Consider the following 13,288-nt stretch of genomic DNA (forward strand, 5'->3'; position numbering starts at 1 on the left):
TAAAACATTTTTTTTCCTTTCCTGTGGGAATTGCCACTATCTGTTAGTCTCCTTGATCCCTGTTTTATATTGTTACATTGGTACCATTGTGTTTATTAACAATTTGATTTTATTTTTTCTTCCTCTCTTCTCAGATCACTCACAATCAGTTTGTGGCCTTTCTCTGAAGGAAGCTTTCCTTGTCTCTTGTGTAAGTATTTATAACATTTTATATTTTTCATTGACACAAGTTGTGCCTTTTTTTCAAGTTCCATCAAAGTCAGCCCAGGGTCTCTGTTACTTCCCATGGCCACAGCACTCAATACTGAATTTTTATTCTAATGCAGTTCAAGACTTTAATACAGTGTCACCTTATGAGACTCAGATTTTAGTTCAGTGACATTGTGTGATTGATTGCTCTGGAATTTGTATGTGCATTTCTGGATGACAATATGGAAGATTTCTGTTTATATGTGGGGATATACATGTTCTGATGGACATTATGCTGTTGTGTTCTAGTTCAGAATGAAATATAAAGTATTCCATGCTGTGCAAGTGCAAAACAAATATAGAAAACAGTCAACTAGCATTGCAAGCTGTCCATAATGAAGTCTGATCCTGTGGTGTGGGGCCCTTCTTTACCCAGCCCTGGCTGCTCTCTGATCTGCTCTTCTTATCTGAATAGACTAAATGTGCTGTATTCTTATTGACATCCAGGAGTATCAGGATTAAAAATCTGTCAGTGATTTCTTTGGAAGGTGTTCTGCAGGGTTCTTTTCTCACCCAGCCACATTCACTAGAGTTTGGCTGCTGCTATGTAGGTTGGTGATTCGCTGACCTTTTTAACTGAAGAAAATACTATGTTTATCCAGATAATTGTGTTTTCAAAACCCAGAACAGGAAAAATTAATTTTTTCATGGTTTAAGTTTTTGTGAGTTTTTTTCCTTTTTGGGGGAAATAAGGGACGTAGCCTTTGGGAGTGTTTGTTTGTTATCATTTGAGTTTTAATTTTGTCAGGTTCTGACACATGATGGTTTTGCGCATTTGGAACAAAAACTCACATTTTTCTGGGATTCCTTCATACATATTGGCAGCGAAATGTAGTGCTTTTGAAACAATGACTCTTCTTGTTGAAATATAAAGGGAAATATAGCACTACCACTTCATAATATTTACTATAGTTAAGTAAAGACAGACCAAAGTTTTCCAAATGTCCACCAGTATTTTCAGCCACTGTTCTGGGATGTCCAAGCTGAAGCTATTTAGTGAATGCAAAAAATAATGAGGGCTTTTAAATTTAGGTTTAGAACTCCACGTCCAAATATACCTGGACTTTGTGTTACTTCAGATCTCCACTTTGCAATTTAAATTTATGTCTCCTACCTGTTCAGAGAGAAAAGTAGATAACTGTTAAAGTGCTGCCTGGAATTCAGCACAGTAACAAAAAAAAAGTAAAAATGAAAGCACAGTAAGAAAAATAGCTCATTCATATTTGGGAGAGGAATTAAACCTGAAAATCTGTAAATTTATGTTCAAGTTATGTTTTGATTGCCAGAATTTCTTTAAAGGGATGTGAAAATGCAAATGGACGTTCATAATTTTTTCAAGGTGCTTGCTGAAACCACAAAAGAACTTTCTTTTCCTGATACTAGACCTAAAATATGTGGCTTTAACATTTAAAGTTGACCCACTACTTTTGCAATGCAGAAGGAAATGGCACTGTGCCTTCTCCCCCACCCTGTGGGCAGGAAGGTGAGATTTGCTGCAGTGGCTGCAGGAGGTGGTGTGACAACGCCAGCTCCCAAGGAGACATATTTGAGTTGACCTATCATGCCTATGGTGTCCCCATATTTCTTTCCCTTCTCCTTTGCCTTTCATTATAAGGTGTCCCAAATCTGTAATTTACAGCATGCTGCTCCAGTTTTGCTCTGATATATTTGCTACAAATAAGTAGGAGCCTATGCGTGTCCATAGCTGCCCGTGGCAGTGTCAGCCCTGCGAGATGAGGGGAGCAGAGGCGCCCACAGACTGCAACATGGCTTATGTCTAATGTGACATTTATTTGACTCAGAAAGGCAATTGATTAAAGGCCCATTGGACCTTTGCCATCATGTATTATGTATTTATCCAGCAGGGGCAGTTTATAATGGCCCCTGACAAATCCTATTACTTTTGTTGCAGAACTTCATAATATCAATAAAAAGCATTAATGATACTCAGGGATGGGAAGCGTTAACACCACCTGTGTTAATGCTTCCTACAGCAGTGGCAAAACCATTTTTGTCTGTGGCAGACACCATGTGCCTTAAACATTTGCACAAAGGGACCAGTTTAACATTGTCCTACCTCTGCAGGGCAAGGCAGTTAGGTGGAAGCAGCAAGCTGGCTTCACGGTAGCTAGGCATGTGGAAACCTGAAGCTGAAATCCCTCTTCAACAGTGTTTTGCTGTGTGACCAAGCATTTGTTGTTTTCTGTCTGTCTGCCTTTGTTTCTTGACTTGTAGGATTAGGATCATGTGCTCTCTTGCTTTTTTAAGTCGGGCTTATTCCACAGCCAAGAAGGGCTTCTTGGTGCTCCTCCATCCCTAAATAGCAAGCTCCATAGGAGCCCTACTATATTTCAGACATGTCTTTTTCTGTACTGGCTCTCCCCTTTCTCTCTGGAAGGCAGGTCCTTCAGGCCATTGCTAGTCTGGGTTCTTTTTGGCAACAGAAAAAGTGTAAATGGGACATTTTTACATTAGAAGCTGTTAATGGTACCTGACAAGCATGTTTCTGATCTAGATAAGCAATTTGTTCAGTGTCCAGCACTGGTCTCTCTTTTCATATCCCTTCCCACAACTTGCTGATGATTCAGGCTTCATCCTTCTCCCAGATGTTGCACACACATCTGCTTAATTATATGGCATCAGGGTTTTGGAGGTGAAAGGATTTCATAGATCTCTCCTCCAAACTAAATTCCCATTAAAGTGGAATACAGTTAATCTCTGCTCCCCTTGAATGTCCTCAGGACTTTGAGAGACACAGGTGTATTCTTTGTCAAAATAGTTCTCTTCATGGAAGAAGTCTTCCAACCAGCCTGTAGCAGTATCAACATTAGTAAGGTGCTTTACAGGAAGAGAGAGAGCTACACTAGGATAAATAGTTACAGCAGGACACTTTTTTAACTTCCAGAGCATTACTTGTTCAGATGGAATCCATACACTATTGAAAAGTTGTCTGCTGTTAGTGTTGGTAAGTGCAAATCAGAAATGCACCAAAGTCATCCAGCTACGAGGAAGTTGCAGGACATGTTAGCCTAATTCCATGGATAACTGTCCATCTTGTTTAAATAGATTTCTCATGTAACCAGGTTGTACTGAGCTCCAGCATCATTCCTATCAGACTGAGAACGGATTCTAATTCTCGTTACTTGACATCCTAGTTTAGAAAAGGAAAAAAGAAAAGAAGGGGAAAAGTGCAAAAAGGTGTCATTTATTCCCCAGCTTCATGAAGACGTATTTGGTCAAGTAATGATGACCTAAGGGAAGCTGAGAGGCACCTTACTGATCTCATCATAGTTATGAGAACCATCCATCATATGGTCAGTGATTTGTATGTCAAAAGACACCCAGCAGTATTCCAGCCTGCCAGCAGCCACTTTCTGAGAATCCTTATTGACTTTATCAGACGTGATGATGCTCAAATAGTCTTTGATATCTATGTATATGTCCCTGCTTTGGTACTTGTTCACCACCAAACTGTCATCTGTTACCACTCTGAACCATTATCATGAAATAGCAAGAATTAGCCCCCTCTGAATCCCTTTATCTGGTTCTGTGCTTAGTGTTGTTTTGCAGATGAGGAACAACAGTGATCACTACATCAGGAACAGGAAGGAGGCATCTTTTCTCTTCTGAGGTTTCTTAAGCTCTCCTTTACTTGAGAAGAGGATAATAACCTCCAGGTCAAGCTTATTCATGATTCAGAAATGAACATTTGCAAAATGCCAAAAAAGTCTACATGTAATAAACCTTATGTTTACAACAGCTTTCAAGAGTTAGCATTTTTCAAAAATTATCATAATTAATGTAATAAATAGACATGCAAATTATCCAGAAGAATCAGTTGATCTGCTTCTGCAAATAAGGAGGTTTAGGAAGGGAATGGTCACCGAAACAGCAATCTGAGACAGGAAAGGAATATTTTTTTCCCCAGCTATTATGTGTCTCCTGAAGGAAGGGAATGTTCCAAAAAAAGAAAACAACATGGGCAGAGGCAAATGAGAGAAATGGTGAAAGAGCCTCAAAATGGCAGCAGAGCTGAAATTCTACTCTGCTGTATTTATAGAAATGAAACCATAGAACTGGGAGTACACCTTGGGATGAGTGTTCTTGAGCAGTGCAACACTTTTGAGCTTTATTCTTTATCTGAAGATGTAGCCATCAAATAAACTTAAGCAATAGATGTGCATGGAAAAAAACCTCATTATTTAAAACAAATCTGTCAAAGTTCACAGGTTTGTTTTAAAACATCTGTCATAAAAATAGACCAAATATCCAGAAAACTCAAGACATAGCCAGATTTACAAAAAGGGGCAAAATTTGCTCCCAGTTTTCCATTCAAGCATTAGTTTAAGTGTTGACATTCAAATTGTTTAGCAAGCAATAAAAGGCTGCACATAGCTGTGAAGTTGATGTGTGGATTACAATAGAGGCATGTGTACAACCTGCCTTCTAATTGCAATACCTTCAATACATCCACTGGTACTGGATGAGATTGAACTCAAGATTGGCCAGCATGACAGCTGAAAATGTCACACCTTTCTGCCATTATGTATTCTAGCAATCTCTTTGTTCTGAGTTATTTTTCATTTACTTAATGTAATATAATGTATTGAATGTTAGCTTTTTTTTAAATATTACAGAGTACAACAACAAAAAAAATGGACTTTAACTAGACAGTTGTAGGAACATAATTTTTTAGGTTTAACTAGAAAAAAGAATGAGACAGAGAGAAAATGGAGGTGTTCAATGCACTTTTATACCACACTGGCATAAAATAATATATTTAGATGGAAAAGACCAGCCTTCCAAAGCAGTAGCAGCATTTCCTACAGCAGTTTGAATGCCAACCATCAAAATATTAAGACAGACCAGTTTGTTAGGTTGAAATCACTGTGCAAAATGGTAACAACTACAGAGTGTGGCAGAGTTTTTCAGAATATTCCCTTTGTAGTTATGGTAAATTATCATCCAGCTTTGGCAAGTACATTGCTATTCTACAGCTGTATCACCAAATGTCTTTTTCTTTTCTGAGCTTTATTGTGAGTCCTTCTCCTAGTGCAGAAATCCTCTTTGATGCACCCTGCTTTAGCATCATGTTGTGTATCTGCTTCTGTCAAATGTGTACACCACATAGAGGGTAAAATGATACCAAGAGCAAGTTGTGCTGGAGGAGTGATTGTTGTAGAACACAACATCCAGAAATAGCAGGTTTCCTGAAAGTCACCTTTTGATCAAGACATCATAGATTTGTCTGTTGAAGCTGGCACCAAGATATGAATACCCAGGGAGGTCCAAATGCCTGCCCACGTGCCCATGTTCATAGTGAGTGTTCTATGTGTGAGAACCACTATGGAAAATGAGCTTGTAAGAGGATTCCCTCCATCTCCTTTTCCTCTCTGCCACTCCCACTTAAAAGAAGCAAATCATCTGCCATGTAGCTCGTTTGTGTGCCATTACACAGGTGCACATGTCAGAACACATGTGAGTGTAGTCTGCAGGCTGTGCTTCATGAAGGCTGTTTTGCCTCTTGGTGGGAATGGGAACTCTTAGGCATGAAAGATCACAGTGTATGGAGAAATAATGATTCTTTCCTCTGAAGTTCTTGTTCACTGCTGAAGCTTTCCATCATTTTGGATAATATCACACTGCATATGGCTCACAAATTCACCCCCCCACCTAATATTTTCATTTCATGTATTTGCATGCCCAAAATATTAGATTTTTGCACACCACTGAAAGCAAATTATTTTGGATCTGAATAGATCTTGTTCTCTCCTATTCCATCGTACTGAGTTTTAAGTTTAATAGAATAGCTGTATCAGTTTTCTGAGTGATGTTTTCTAATGTCTTAGCTTCTTAAGCATACTCCAAACAGCTTGAATTTTCAAGGACAAAATTGAAATCCCAACTTCAAACAGCATCCAATTTAGAAGTATTCGTGCTTCACCCAATCACCAAAGTAAGGATCAGTTGCAACATTTGGATCTAGGTGTGTATTTAAATTTCATATTTGTCCATGTTCACTTATCCTGGGTGTCTGTAAAGAGATTAATTACTTTTCAATTTTTGCAGTAAATCCACATCTACATAAAAGACAAAAATAATGTGTAACATTCTGGATGCTCTGCAATATGCACTGAAGGTTGTGAAGGAGAACTACTATGTGTGATCAGCATATAACCAGATCTGAAGAATTAAGTTTTTCAGACACTGTTTTTCAATTTTTTGCATTTAAAAAATCTTTTACGTTTTGGGGTTTAGGGCAAATTTCTTGTGTGAATGTCTGTGCATGCTTAACATGGTCCAGTCATGACATTAAATTACTTAAATTCTGCCACAGAAGGCTAAAACAAAAATGCAGTTTCTCTTCCAGTGAACTTTAATGGGAAGGTAGCAATTTTAGTCATACAAATACCTGCAGACTGAGACATGCCTTAGGGAAGATTGTCAAAAATCCTGTTTTTTCTTAACTTGTTGAAAATAGTTTGGCAGATCTTTTTTTGTGGAGCCTGCAATTTAATCTCATGTTGATACTGTGGCTTCCTGTGGCAGTGTCTTCACCTTCCATCCTGGCTTGTGCCAGTGCAACATTGGCACTCTGCTAGTGGGCAGCCCAGTTTTTCTTGTTGCAGGAATGTACAAAGTGCCATAGCCTGACTGGATCTAGAAAAGCACGTAGTGTGTTCAGGGAGAAGCAATGCTTTTGTAAGTGCTTCTGAGCACCAAGGATTTCCCCTCCACAACTTACTCCAACAGCGTTTCCTTGGGAGGCAGGGTCCAGCATTCAAAGGCATTCAGCAAGATTTTGTAGATGAATGGGCACCCTGTTCTGGGAATAAGAATATTTTAAAAGCACAAAACTGAACTAGATATTTAATTAAACTGTACAAGTAACTGCTGAGAGAGTTTTAGCATCTCTGAACATCCCAAAGAACTGAGACAGAGAAATAACACTTGAACATTACAGATGAATAAGAACTAAATATTGTTAATGAGAAATTTATTGTTGTTTATAGCTGTTAATCATGCCCCCACTTTTTTCTAAACTACACTCCCCCCCCTCCCTTTGAGGAGCCTTGTAAAGGAATGTTACTTGCTCCACCCAAATCTTATTAGATAGAAAAAGCTATTTTATTTAACTAAACAATTCTGGAAATATAGGCTTTGCCTTGCCCAATAATTCTTTCTTCACCACTGCTCAATCTCCCCTTCAGGTAAGCAGTTGCTCACCTTACAGTCCTTTTGCAAATCTTGGTCCAAACTCATAATTTCCCTTGTGATAGTGTATCAAATGCTCTACTGATAAATTAAATTTACTGTGTTTCCCTTGTCTGGATAATGAGTTATCTTATCAAAGGAAGTTATCAGGTTAGTCTGCTACAAACTATCTTTGGCAAACTCATGTTTTGTTTCATCCCATTTTCCATTTACCTACATGTCTTTTCCGTTATTCTTTCCTTCAACATTTGCTGCACTCATGCTATTGAAGCTCCTGATGTTACATCAACATCAAACAGGTGTAAGTAAGATCAGAATCAGTTTCAATACACTGTAGTATAGCCTTGCAAAAGCCTATTTAATCTGATGACTGCAAAAAGCTAAGTTCTCGTCTGGCAGTCACGTAAAACATCATATTTTATTTTTCATTGTCATTATAGCAAAGGGCAGGTGGGCTGATTTTGCGCCTCAGCTAGTGAATGTTTGCAATGATGTGCAAAAGGGTTTCTAGAGATAGAATCAGAGACATCTACCTGCACATTAGAGTGCTTGGGCACTTGCATTAGAAAAACCTTAATGTATGTATCAGTAATGAAAATCTTAATTAAGAACGCTGCATCATTGTCCATGAACACTCTTTCTTTCTCTGTGTGTGAAGCTCTTTGTGTATTGCAGCATCTACCTGGTCCAGACAGACAGAGCCCTCAAAGAGTGTGTCTGGCAGATCTCTTGATTATTAACAATTAGCAAATGGCAAACTCTTACTCTTCCTTTGTCTCAGCACTGAAACTCAGAATAGTAGAGCGTACAACATAACTGGGAGGTTGTTTGGACTTTTTGTATGGCTCTTTCCACTTCATTGTTATACTGGTGGGTTTCAAAATCCAGTAGCATTGGTTGGAACTGAATGATGTAACTTAGAGCTCCCAGAATGTGCACAGACACCTATTTACCCAATAGTATATCTTTTCCTTTAGGAGCAACACCCTTGCCTGGCCCACATTCTGTGTGCACAACAAAGTACACTAATGGCTGTGACAACTGTGATGTTAACCTCCCTAAACTCAAGAAATTTGGAGTGAAGGTTCCCAGAGCAACCTTGCCTCTGCCCCTTGCTTACAGGGTCTCTTACTGATACCTTGGCTTTTCAAGACAGACCATACAGAGAGAAGACAGGGAAATGGAGAGGAGCTGCTTGAGGTTTTTTCCCTGTAATTGTATTCCAGTGGCATTTGCTTGTTGAGCATTGCTTGTATGTTTGATGTGGTTTGAAACACATTCAGGAAACCTCTCCAAGTGGTGAACATACAACTGATTTATAGGTGTACTGATAGAAGCACAAACAGTGTAAGGTAAGGAGGAGTGTATGCATGTGCACACACACACATTTGCCAGAGTTGTATCTTTTGCTACCAGATGAGTCAGGCTGTCTTCTCAGATTCACTGTCATGTCACTGACAGTGGTGGTTTCTGTGGACTCATACCTGCATGGTAGCAGGATATGTCCCAGGAAGGGCAGGAGCAGGAGATACTGCTGTTTACTTTGAATAAGAAACAACTGTGGAGTCTCTTGTTGTCTATAGAAATCATCACAGCTGAGATCCACTTAAAAACCTACACATGCAGGGACTTTATTTTTTCCTGTTTAGAAAAAATTCCTCCAGTCTGACAGAAGAGTTCATGCTGAGGCCAGTAGCTCATGCAAGGCACAAAAGCTGCATATGCCTTTATATTGTCGTATAAAAAACCAGTTCTGAGAGTGAAACCCGTGTAATCCAATAATCCCTCAGACTACAGCTGCAGTTTCAGCCATCATTAATATTCTCAAAACCAACACTTACTTCCCTAAGACATCAGAACCCAAAATATTCCAGATTAAATGAAGTAGGATTGAAAAATGCTTAGTGGGCTGGATCATCCATCTTATGTGGAAAGGTTGAGGGAGCTGGGCCTGTTCAGCCTTGGGAAGAGTTGGCTGAAGGAATCTTATAAAGGTATATAAGAACAGCAGTGTGTCCTTGTGGCCAAGGAGGCCAATGGGATCCTGGGGTGCACCAAGAAGAGAGTTGCCAGCAGACTGAGGGAGGTGATCCTGCCCCTCTGCTCAAGCCCTGGTGAGGCACATCTGCAGTGCTGTGTCCAGTTCAGGACAGGAGAGATATGGAGCTCCTGGAGCTGGTCCAGCAGAGAATGACAAAGATGATTACGGGACTGGAGCATCCCTCTTAGGAAAGACTGAGGGAGCTGGGCCTATTCAGCCTCCAGAAGAGACAACTGAGAGGGGATCTCACCAATGTCTGTCAGTATCTGAAGGGACAGTGTCAGGAGAATGGATCCAGGCTCTGCTCGGTGGTGCTGAGCAGTGGGACAAGAGACAACAGGCAGAAACTGATGCATAGGAAGCTCCACCTGAACACAGGGAAGAAATTCTTTACTGTGCAGGTGACCGAGCACTGGAGCAGCTTGTCCAGAGAGGTTGTGATGCCTCCACCACTGGAGATATTCCAGACCTGTCTAGACACAATCCTGTGCCATGTGCTCTGGGATGACCCTGCTTGAGCAGGGAGGTTGGTGATCCATTGTGCTCCCTTCAAACCTACCCAGCCTGTGATTCTGTGAAATGGCTGATTCTTCACTGCTTGGTAACAGGTCAGTGCATCTCTATGTAGTCAGAATATAAGTGAGGAATGACCTCCAGTATGACTTGATGCCATTCTATACCAAAATGCAAATATGCAGTAATTTAAAATTTCCCCTAGTCTTCTTGCTACAGCTCAGTCACAGATTGCAAGAATAGTATCTTGGTTTTTTATCTTCTTTTTTTTTTTTCTTTTTTTTTTCTTTTTTTCCTTTTTTTTTCGTTTTTACTGGTCATTTATACAATTAGCTGTCTACAGTTAGGAAAGTGTAGATTGGTGTCTGGAAGAATATTTAAGAAAATAAAGATATTTTAACATGGTAAAAACCTTGTTATTCCAAAAACAAATGGTTTCAAACATGTCGGTGCTGCTACTTCTCTTCCAGGACTATGTACGTGTCAAGTTTGATGTTTTAAAACAAAGCTGTGTTATAATTATACAAGCATGTTTGAGAAAAAAAAAGCTTATGGAAAACTTAACAGCTGGAAACTGTTTTTTACATACTTGGATGACTCAAAAGCAGCTGAATGGGTTTTTGCAAAACTTTACCAAAAATGACATTTCTGGATTGAGACAAGGCATGAGAAATAGCAGCTGAAAAGGTAACAGTTTCACAAAGGTATGAGCAAATATAGACAGAGATTATTTAATTCATCAACTTCCACTGTACAATCATTAATGTAATGCTCTAAAAATAAAAGGATTCATATTTATATAGTTTTTCAAGGATTTCAAAGATCTGTACTAGACTTTAAGGAACTAAGCTTTGTAGCTGAGCGCTAATCAAATATTAATATTTATATTTCATTGGAATCCCTCATATTCAAACAGGAAAACAAAGGTATAGAGAAAGGCAGAGGGTTTGCCAGAGTCTGCACAGAGAGAGAAGACCACATTTAGCACCCGTGCCTTCGGATTGCTCAGCTTGGCAGCATGGGAGTGCACTTGGCATCAGGGAGCTCCTGGCTTCCCTCTCCCTCTGACTCCTGCTTCAGGCACACCCAGCTTGTAGGTGAAGAGCCTCTCTCACGCACGTGGGCTGGGCTCAGGTAGCCAGCTCCCTTCTTTATGTCTCCACACTTTGTTCCCAAAGGCAAAGTCTGCCAAATTCTGGCTACTGTGGTCGTGGAGCTTGACTGCATTCATTTATCACCCCCATTTCAAGCGTGCATACACTCCTCCTGCTCTCCGTGTTCTGTCAAGGTGAGAGAGCTGTCACCAGAAACCTCTTCTGGGATCTTTTTCAGTTCATGGTTCAGTCTATAACTCTCTAACAATCACTTCACTGTTTGAAACCTCAGTCACTGAATAAATACGATTTTACTGCTGCTTAGTTTGGATGTTGAACTATATTGGAGGAAGCTGCTCTACTTTATACTGAATTTTTTTTCAGGGTGGTGTGTGTGAAAAATAACACAAATAGGAGTGTTTTTGGATGGTCACACTGAGCAGTCAGCAAGAAGAAAAGTACAGTATGGTGAAGGGAAATCTGTTTGTAGTAAGAGCAACATGAGCTTGTGGTTTGCTAACGGGACCAAGAACATGAATTGTTCTCTTTATTCCCAGCTGTAAAACTCCCTCCCAATGGTGGGGAAATCACTTGATGTGCTGTTGTTGCACCTCAGTTTCATCTTCACGGTGTCAACCATGACCCAGCTCACCAGAATACCATTCCTCTTGAAGTTCAGATATTAGCAGACATTTTGTAGAGATGCTTTTTTAACCTAACAAGCCCACTCCTTGTCAATGTTAAGAGTGTCATTGTCTTAGTTTCCCAATTAAACAGGCTTTTATGGCTTTCACTTTTTTAACTTGGCAGAATCACCAATTCTGGGAGCAAAGATTCAGTGTTGCCTTGTGCATTATGCAGATTTCCAGTAGCAACCTCAGATTAAGAATCTGGTATTGATATTTTCAGGGGGACGTAATTTCATTTTCTCAACACAGTTGATCTGAGCTCCTTGAGAAATGGTAATCATGAGACATTGCAGTCTTTGCAGGCATATTTGCAGTAGCCATAGATTTGGTTAGATTTAATCTCTGCACCTAAACTATGAATTTACATGAGGAAAAACTTGAATTTAGCCAGGTAGGAGCACCTAACTCCACAGATTCCCTCAGCAAAAGCAGGTATCATCAGTCTTTTCTCAGCTTTTTGAAAGTTTTGGCTCTGTGCCCTTTATATTGACCATTTTGCTCTTGCAGGGCCTCAGTTTTGTTTTCCCTTTATCATTTCCACTTTGAGCTGTCTAGTGTTGCAGTGGTTCTCACAAGAAGCTGTCCTTGTATTCCTGCCAAAACCAGAATCACAGCCTAAGCCAGCCTTTAACTGGGCATTAGAAGGAAATGACACTCTTCTCATTTTCCTAGCAGTATCACTTCCTCAGCTTCACAAGTAATTATCTGATCCAAAACTTTTCCATTATTGTCTTTAAGTGTTTTGCAAGTCTTATACCTAAAAAAATTCAAATGTTGAGCAGTGTTGTTATGCGTATCTCTCCCTCTTGTATGTGACTATCCTAAGCACCAGGAAGTGCCAGGTTCATGGATCTTTTTGTCAGAACTCCTCTCCTCAGTTCTTGCTTTCTGAGTCATCTTTTAGATTGTATGAATTTTAAATATTTGTTGGCTAGAGGATGATACATTGAGATGACTGCATAGAGAGAGGAGGGGAAGAACTACCAAAAGGCAGAACCCAGTGAGTTAGATAGTCTGTTGAAGATAAATCCTTTCCTAGAGAAAAAGTTACATCCTGTAGTGCCTGGGTCAGTTGGATGTAACAGTGTTGCAGGCTGATAAATTCTCTACTTTCCTGCTAACTATTATGAACAAAACTTTAAAAAGCCCAAACAAACAAAACAAAGCAAAAAAAAAAAAAAAAAAAAAAAAAAAAAAAGGCAAAAAAAAAAAAAAAAACCCAGAGGATTTATTACAATTAAATTTCAACTGTGATTGAAGTAGGAGAAACAAATCTAGTAAACAGTGTTAGAAAGTATTTCCCATTATAATCCATAAAAGAACTGGCATAATTAAAGTAACATGGGTGCATATGGGATGCATTTAGGAAGCAGCAGAAACTTCACAGCATCTTTTTTGCTCCCACTTCACTTCATCAGGATTTTGTTCTTCAGCTCAGCTGCCTTTTCAGGACTGCACCTTAAGGTGTTCCCAGTTTTGGCTGAAAG

At 39.5% G+C, this 13,288-nt stretch overlaps 1 protein-coding gene across 16 annotated transcripts in view; it reads left to right on the forward strand.

Annotated features, from left to right (window-relative positions):
* Window positions 1-13,288, forward strand: part of ZBTB20 (zinc finger and BTB domain containing 20) — a 471,839-nt gene that overhangs the window by 356,312 nt on the left and 102,239 nt on the right. For all 16 annotated transcript variants that reach the window (XR_014592711.1, XM_083884711.1, XM_083884721.1 and 13 more), the window contains one exon: window positions 135-190. The gene's annotated coding sequence lies outside the window, so the exon portion shown is untranslated. The remainder of the gene's footprint in view (window positions 1-134; window positions 191-13,288) is intronic.

Source organism: Zosterops lateralis, assembly GCF_965231275.1.
Source record: "Zosterops lateralis genome assembly, chromosome: 2".
Classification (NCBI taxonomy): domain Eukaryota; kingdom Metazoa; phylum Chordata; class Aves; order Passeriformes; family Zosteropidae; genus Zosterops; species Zosterops lateralis.